We start from the raw sequence: 8,206 nt of genomic DNA, 5'->3' as shown, positions 1-8,206 counted from the left end.
CCTTTTTTTTTTAAAAAAAAAAAAAGAAAGCTTCATTTCCTTCATCACCATTCACCAACTCTCAACTTTCTCTCTCCTCCATTACTGCAACAAAAATCCTTCATTTCCTCTATTTTCTCTGTCCTTAAAAAACCTTCAATTTAGAAGCAGCAAATAAAAAAAAATTAGAAGAAATAATTAATTAAATACTTTATTTATTTATTTATTTATTTTTAATTGAAATTCTAGCATTCCTGAATTGAATGGTAAATGATTACTTCTACTGAGATTCTTTTGAGATTGAATTGAGGGTAACTGATTATTTTTACTACATGAAAAGCATCCCAAGAAATTTCAAACCCATAAATTAAATGAAGATAAGTTAATTTGAGGAGTGCAGTGGATTTCATTTGTGGATCTGTTGTGAAAGGATTAAGGGCTCAAACTAATTGCAATCAACCCACAACATTGAAGAACAAGCAAGCACAACAACTAAGAACAACCATGAAGAAATTAAAGCAAATAATAGAGAGACAATGTTACCGTGGGAAAACCCGAGAACCGGGAGAAAAAACCCACCTTTCACTATGGAGTAATATTGATGATGAATGAAATCAAGATTACAAGCATGAATTGTATTGAATTCAAATGCTCCTCACAAAACCTCTCATAAACCCTCTCTCTAAGTGTTTAATGTTTGTGAATGACTTGATAAAGAAGCTAAGAAAATATATATATATATATATATATATATATATATATATATATATATATATATATATATATATATATATATATATATATATTCTAGGAGTATAAAGAGCAATCAAGGGCCAAGATTAAAACTCGAATCAAATCGCAAAAACTGACGTCAGAACAGAGCAGGGTTAGGTCCGGCCGAACCTACCCTTGAGTTCGGTCGGACCAAGGGAGGTTCGGGCGGACCTAAGGTGGTTCGACCACTAGCTCCTCCATTTTTACAAAATTTGCATAACTCCCTGCCACACGGTTCGACTGAACTTTAGCAACACTTTGGACAGTGTTCGGTCGAACTTCCTCCATCAAGCTTCCCCTTTGATTCTTCCTTACACTACAAAAATAAAAGCTTTTTAGCAACTAAGTTTGGCAACAAATTTTTAAAACGTTGCTAAATAGTGACGAATCTAAATTTTTTCATTGCCTAATTAAAAGCGACATTTTTATGCTTTAGATTTTTTAATAAATAATGGCTACATGTTTTTGATTTAATTTGTTGCTTTTTAAAACAAATTTTCTTACTAGTTGTTACTAGATGGCATCATATTTTTCTTTTGTTGCCAAATAGTTAAACAAATGTTTTATTTGTATTAATTTAGAAACAAACAAAGGCAATGAATTTTTGAATTGTTTCCATTAGAAACAAGTCTTCTAAATTATTGTTGCTAATTGATAACGTATTATTTTATTTGTTGTCATTGGAAACGAGTTATGTTACATATTGTTGTTAATTTATATGTAGGCCACTTTTTGCTATAATGTATAAAATTATTTGTTTCTATAGTGACATCAAATAGAGACGGATTTCAATTTCGTCTCTAATTTAGAGACGGACTTTGATTTTGTCCCTAATTTGGAGACAAAATTTTCAATTTCGTCTCTAATATTTCGTTCACTTATTATAAATTATATGCATAGAAGTAAACAAATAGTACTTGGTATAGTTGGTAAGAGATTCATCATCTGACTTTGAGGTCACAAGTTCGACTCCTACTAAATGCGATTCTTGAGACAGGGGATTCAAAGAGATTTCAGATTGGTAAAGGCCGAGATTAGGTTGAACCGAATTGCTAATAGGGATTGGGTTTTTGTCTCGTAGTGTTGATAGCAACCAATATTTATGATTTGTAGCTATTTTTATGAACCAACTTCAATAATTTGTTGCTATTTTTAGGAACCAATATTAATAATTTGTTGCTATTTTAGGAACTAAGATTAATAATTTGTTGCTAATTTTAGCAACGACCAATGGTAATCTGTTGCCAAAGTTGGCAACGAATGCACCAAAAACAACAACAATCATGGAAACTATATTTAAATTGATGCAATATTGCAACAAAATTGCTTTGCAACTGGTATCCAAAATCCCATGGCAACAAGCCTTTTAGCAACAAAATTTTTTGTTTCCAACCCGTTGCTAAATAGAGTTGGCAGCGGATTTTCGGTGAAAAGCAACAAATTTTAGTTGATGCTATATTGATTTTTTTTTTGGTAGTGTTATGCCTCCATATATTGATGCATCTCCACACTAATCCTAACAATCTCCCACTTGGATATAGGATCAATAATGCATGCACCATAGACATCCATATATACACTCCTTCCTCAAGAACACTCAACACATTCATCAAAACAATTTTTTCACCATAGCGCAACACTCCATCAAGTTAATGATGGAGTCCAATTGAGGTCCTACACAACCTCAATTTGCACTAGAAACAACCTTAGTGAGCATATCCGCCGGATTATTTGAACCGGCAATCTTTCTCAAACACATCGTGCCATCCTTCACCAAACTCCTAGTGTAGTGATAACGTCTCTTGATGTGTTTAGTGCGATAATGAAACATAGGATTCTTAGCCAACTGAACCGCACTTTGGCTATCACTATACAATGCACAAACATCTTGTTTCATGCCCATTTCTTCAAGAAAATCCTTCAACCATTCCATCTCTTTTCCCGCTTCCGACATAGCCACATACTCGGCTTCCGTCGTAGACATAGAGACACACTTTAGGAGCTTGCTCATCCAATACCACCAATAGTATACACATACCCCGAAGTGCTTTTGCTTGAATCATAACATCCACCAAAATCGGCATCAACAAAACCTACCAAAACAACTCCATTTCTTCCAAAGCAAAGAGCCATACTTGAAGTACCCAACAAATACCTCAATAGCCACTTCACGGCTTCCCAATGTCTCTCACCCGAATTTGACATGAACCTACTCACAACTCCCACTGCGTGAGCAATATCGGGCCTCGTGCAAATCATAGCATACATCATGCTACCAACGGCCGAAGCATAAGGAACAATAGCCATTTTGTCCTTCTCTTCCCTTGTCTTTGGGCAATCCTCCTTTGTCAACTTGAGCTCATTTGAAAGAGGTGATATTCGAGGCTTAGCATCAATCATGTTAAATCTTTTTAGCACCTTCTTGACATACTCCTCTTGAGATAACTTCAGCACACCCGTTGAGCTATCTCTATAAGTTCTCATGCCAAGTATTTGCTTGGCCTCACCCAAGTCTTTCATCTCAAATCTTCTAGACAACTTCTTTTTCAAACCATTGACAATTTGCATACTATTTCCCGCAATCAACATATCATCAACATACAAAAGTAAATAGATATAGCCATTGTCATACCTTTGAAAGTAGCAACAATGATCACCTTCCGCTCTCACGAAACCATTGCCTAGCATGAAATTGTCAAACTTCTTGTACCATTGTCTCGGAGCTTGTTTCAACCCATATAGACTCCTTTTAAGCTTGCACACCAAGTTCTCTTGACCCGGAACTTGAAACCCTTCCAGTTGCTTCATGTAGATTTTTTCCTCCAAATCACCATGTAAAAACGCGGTTTTTACATCTATTTGCTCAAGAAATAAGTTCTCCGAAACCACTATAGCCAACAAGATTCTTATAGTGATCAACTTCACAACCGGAGCAAAGATCTCGTGATAATCAATGCCCTCCTATTGTGAAAAACCTTTCACCACAAGTCTTGCCTTGTACCGAATTGTACCATCCGGTTCTTCTTTCTTTTGAAATATCCACTTGCACAAAAGTGCTCTCTTGCCCTTAGGCAATTCAACCAACACCCAAGTGTTGTTCTTCTCCAATGAAGACATCTCATCTTCCATTGCTTGCTCCCACTTCAACGAGTCACCCATGCCCATTGCCTCTTGATAACATTCCGGTTCACCGGAATCCGTCAACAACAAAAATGCAAGGATAGATGGAGAATATCGGTTTGGTGGCTTGATTGGTCTTGATGATCTCCTCACCGTTGGTGGTGTAGAAAGCTTTCTTTGAACCACAACGGGCTCACCCATAACTACTCGTTCATCCGTCTCGAAATGATCATCATCATCCGAATCACTAGAATCCGAATCCACCGGAACATGAGCACCATGTTGAGGAGATGCTTGTTGAATTGGCACCTCAACTTCTACTTGTTCAACCTCCTTGCCACTTTCTAACTTCACCATCTAGCTCAACATATTTCCACTCATCTCGTATTGATTCTCTCTCCACGGATTTTCCACCAAAGTTGTCCTGATACAAAGAACTAACTCTCATCAAAAGTAATGTCACAATGCCTAACAATCTTTCGATTCTTAGGATCCCACAATCTATAACCGTATTTCTCACATCCATACTCGATGAAGTAACATTTGATGGCCTTTGGGTCTAGCTTATCTCTCTTCTCGGATTGCAAATAGGCCACACAACCAAAGGTCTTCAAGTGAGTGTAGGACACCTCCTTTCCACTCCACTTCTCCTCCGGTATCTTGAAATCCAAGGGCACCGAAGGTACACGGTTTATCAAGTAAGCCGCGGTACTAAAGGCATCCGCCCAAAAACATTTTAGGAGGCCCGCAAACAACCTCATACACCTTGCCCTCTCAAGTAAAGTCATATTCATCTGCTCGCTACCCCGTTTTGGCGAGGTTTACCGGGAATGGTCCTCTCCAAAACAATGCCTGTAGACACCCATTTGTGTCTCCCCAAAACCAAACCCGGTGATGAGTACCTTTCGCGTCGAATCATAATCGAATGAAGCGAAAGTGTGGAAAGATTAGTGTTGCGGATAGTTTTTATTTCTTTTCTCTTCTCTCTGTTTTTGAAAACTTATTTTAAGAAAACAGTCAATCCAGTTTGGTTGGTCCATGATATTGGTCCAATAGTAGTGTAGTTGGATGGGGCTTGACAAGAGCTTTCCGACGATATATTATAAGCCCAATTCCGATGAATATTGAGGAAGTTATGGCCAATTTACTAAACTAGGCCCGGTTTGAGCCTTATATGCGGCCCAATGAACTAGGGGAGGGCCTAATATGATTTATCATTCCTAATGCAATTAGGAATGGTTTTAGTCTTCTAGATTCTTCTAGAAGGTTCTTTTCATTCCTAATTCAATTAGCATTGATAAATTGACTTTTGTTGACTTTTCAGAGTTTTAATTAAAATCAAATAGCATTTTCAAGGAAATTATATGATTTTATCCTCCAGTACGGAAAACTTATATGATTTTCGAAAACGCGTTAAAACCAGGCTTGGCGCCTGGAACCAGGCCTGGCGCCTGGCGCTAGTGTTGGTGCCTAGCGCCAGTTAGGCAGGGTTTGCGCCAGCTCTGTTTTTTGTGCGTCAGACTCTGTTTTGTTTATTTTATCTTTTTGGCTGATTTTCTCTATAAATAACGTATTAAAAACTCCGTTTTGATTCACCAATTCTCACAAATATTCACCTACAATCAGTTTTCATCATCAATTCTCTCTAATTCTCTCTTAATCATTCACCAACTCTCATCAAGATTTTCTTTATTATTCTCTCTCTCTCTCTTTTTCTAAACTAGCCTTTTCTCAAATACAAAATTCCGCATTCGCAAGATCTAGAAACACCTAGCTATATTCGAAGTTGCCTTCGCCCTAGACGTGAAAGGTTTAATTTCTGAGGGTTTGGTCCCAAATCTCTATTTCAATTATTTAATTTAATTGTTTATTTATTATTTTCCTTGAAGTTACTAACGTATGTATTTTGTTATTAGAAAGAGGTACGAAGCATCAAAGTAAGTAATTTAATGGTTTTTATTGATGTTATGATGTAGAGATCATGTTTGGATTGTTATTATGATATTCCTAGTATCATGTCTAGGGTAACTTTAATATTAAATATGATTGTTATGATGCTTCCTATTCTCTTCCTAATATTTATTTTTGTTAGTATCATTTTAGGGTAAAAGATTTGATTTTTAATGCTTAGTGACATGCTAAGGTTTGTTATTAATCTTGTTAGTATCATGCCTAGGATCTTGCTATTTTCATTATGCTTTAATATTAACATGAATATGATTATGATTATAATTGTTATAATTCATGAAGATTATGAATATTATTGTTATTATTATTTTGATGATATTATTATTATGATTATAATAATTATTATTTTATGATTATAATTATGTTGCTTGCTATTTATTTTTATTGCTTGATCACACCTTTTATGCATGTTTAAAGGAAATCTGTACTTGTAATCACGCTTATATAAGATAATTAATAATCTTGTTAGGGTTAATTGTGATTATAACTCAAGTGATCGCCAATAATAGATTTATTTGTGCATTAATATTCAACCAACATAGATAAACAGGTTTAGGGTTAATCCTATTGATTGCAGGTTAATCAGAAAGCGCACATGAATACGATCAGAATAAAGTAGAGTCCTATTATTAGGGCAGGTTTAATCTCTTTTAGGTTGGATTTGTACCTTCATCCCCGAACCTTTATTTGGTTCTAGACCTTATGGAGTTGACAATCTCTTGGATCGTTAATGGGTGTAACCTTCACCTCGTGAACGGTTTACAAGTTCCTAAAAAACTTGTTGGCGACTCTTTTGCTCTATCTTCTTCCCTTTTGGACACCACCGTACTTTAGTGTATGATCACAGTGGGGTTCAAGCTAGGGGTTTAACGCTTGAAATTATTCCCTACAGTTTTTGGAGACTCCACTAGGGAGGATTTCTATTTTAATTCCTGAATTTGTTTCGGCAATGATTTAGAATGAGTGGATGAGACTCGAAAAGTTCTAAGTATTTCATGTGCGTAATTTTGATTAACATTATTTTCATATGCATAAAAAAGATCTCATTGGAAAGACCATCCGTAATGAGTTAAAAACATAGGATTTTACACGTAGGAAATTTGAGAAATATCTTTCACAACTAGGACTGAAATAACACCGCGCGAAACTGGAAAATTTTATCGAGCACAGAAAGCTGCTGAGGCATGTGGGAAGTAGCGTAAGGGGCCAGAGCTTGGCGCCAGCATTTTATTCGTAGCGCCAGACGCCAGTATTGGTGCCAGGCGCTACAGTTAAAAGCTGGCGCCAGTCTCTGTTTGCTGGCGCCAATTTCCCCCAATTCCGAGCCAAAAATATGCGTTCTAATTTCGACCGGTTTTTCGTATTGTTTGCTCGATCCTACTTCCTGATTGAATTTTTTCTCACTTTTCTGAAACCCATATGTGTTCTATATATGGACATAACCCTCTAGGAATTCGTGCTCCATCTACCCGATTGAACGCTCCGTGCAACAAAGGGTACATCCGAGATGTTGAATTCACCAAACTATGGAAGCGAGTTTTTTCTAAACTCGCGGTGTCCCATCCACTCGCGCCAACCCTTTCCGGTTAGGCTTCGGCGCGGTGCATCCGGACAATTAACCATGGACCCTCTATTGACTAACCCATATCCCGAACTTTAGAGAACTAGAGCCATGGTTAGGTTGCAAACGCATTGCATCATATTGTGCCTACTTGACTAATTGTGCATTATTTGTTGTACATATATAGTCTATTCTCTTAACCGTTTGTTGACTTGTGTTGAGACTAAATAAATTAATGACTTAAAGAACTTTTCCTAATTAATCAATTAATTAACTAATTAATTTGAGTCAATAAAGTCTAATATTTTAACCGGAATTGACCTAGTACGACTTTAGGCATACCCCAATCGACTAATAACACCGAAAACAGTCTCAGATCGAAGCTCCAATATTGGCGCCAAGGTCTGAGCTGTAGCGCCACATTATGGAGTGTAGCGCCTGACGACAGCTCTGTCGTTTGGAGCCAAGCTCCACGGTGCGACGCCAGTCCTGTCGTTTGGCCGACAGTTCGGATTATTGGTCGAGTCATCACCTAGAGTCTAATTAATCAGTTTTCTAATTAATTCGGTTAAATTTTGCTGTCAATAGTACTTATTTGAGTCAATAATCGAGTTTAGGCACTAAGTCCCATGGTCTTACACAAGATTCCAAGCATGTCACTTACACTCAACGCACACACCAATACACATACTTTGACCATGTCTAAGAGAGTCTTGTGTGCGCGTTTTTTTTCCGTCATTTTTTAAGGGGTAAGTCGGATATTAATCCTCCAATACAAAATAGAAATCCAGTTTTACTTAGCTC

This window comes from Chenopodium album, chromosome 3 (genome assembly GCF_948465745.1).
Source record: "Chenopodium album chromosome 3, dcCheAlbu1.1, whole genome shotgun sequence".
Taxonomy (NCBI): Eukaryota; Viridiplantae; Streptophyta; class Magnoliopsida; order Caryophyllales; family Amaranthaceae; genus Chenopodium; species Chenopodium album.
The sequence above is the reverse complement of the archived record's forward strand: the minus strand, read 5'-3'. Positions refer to the sequence as shown.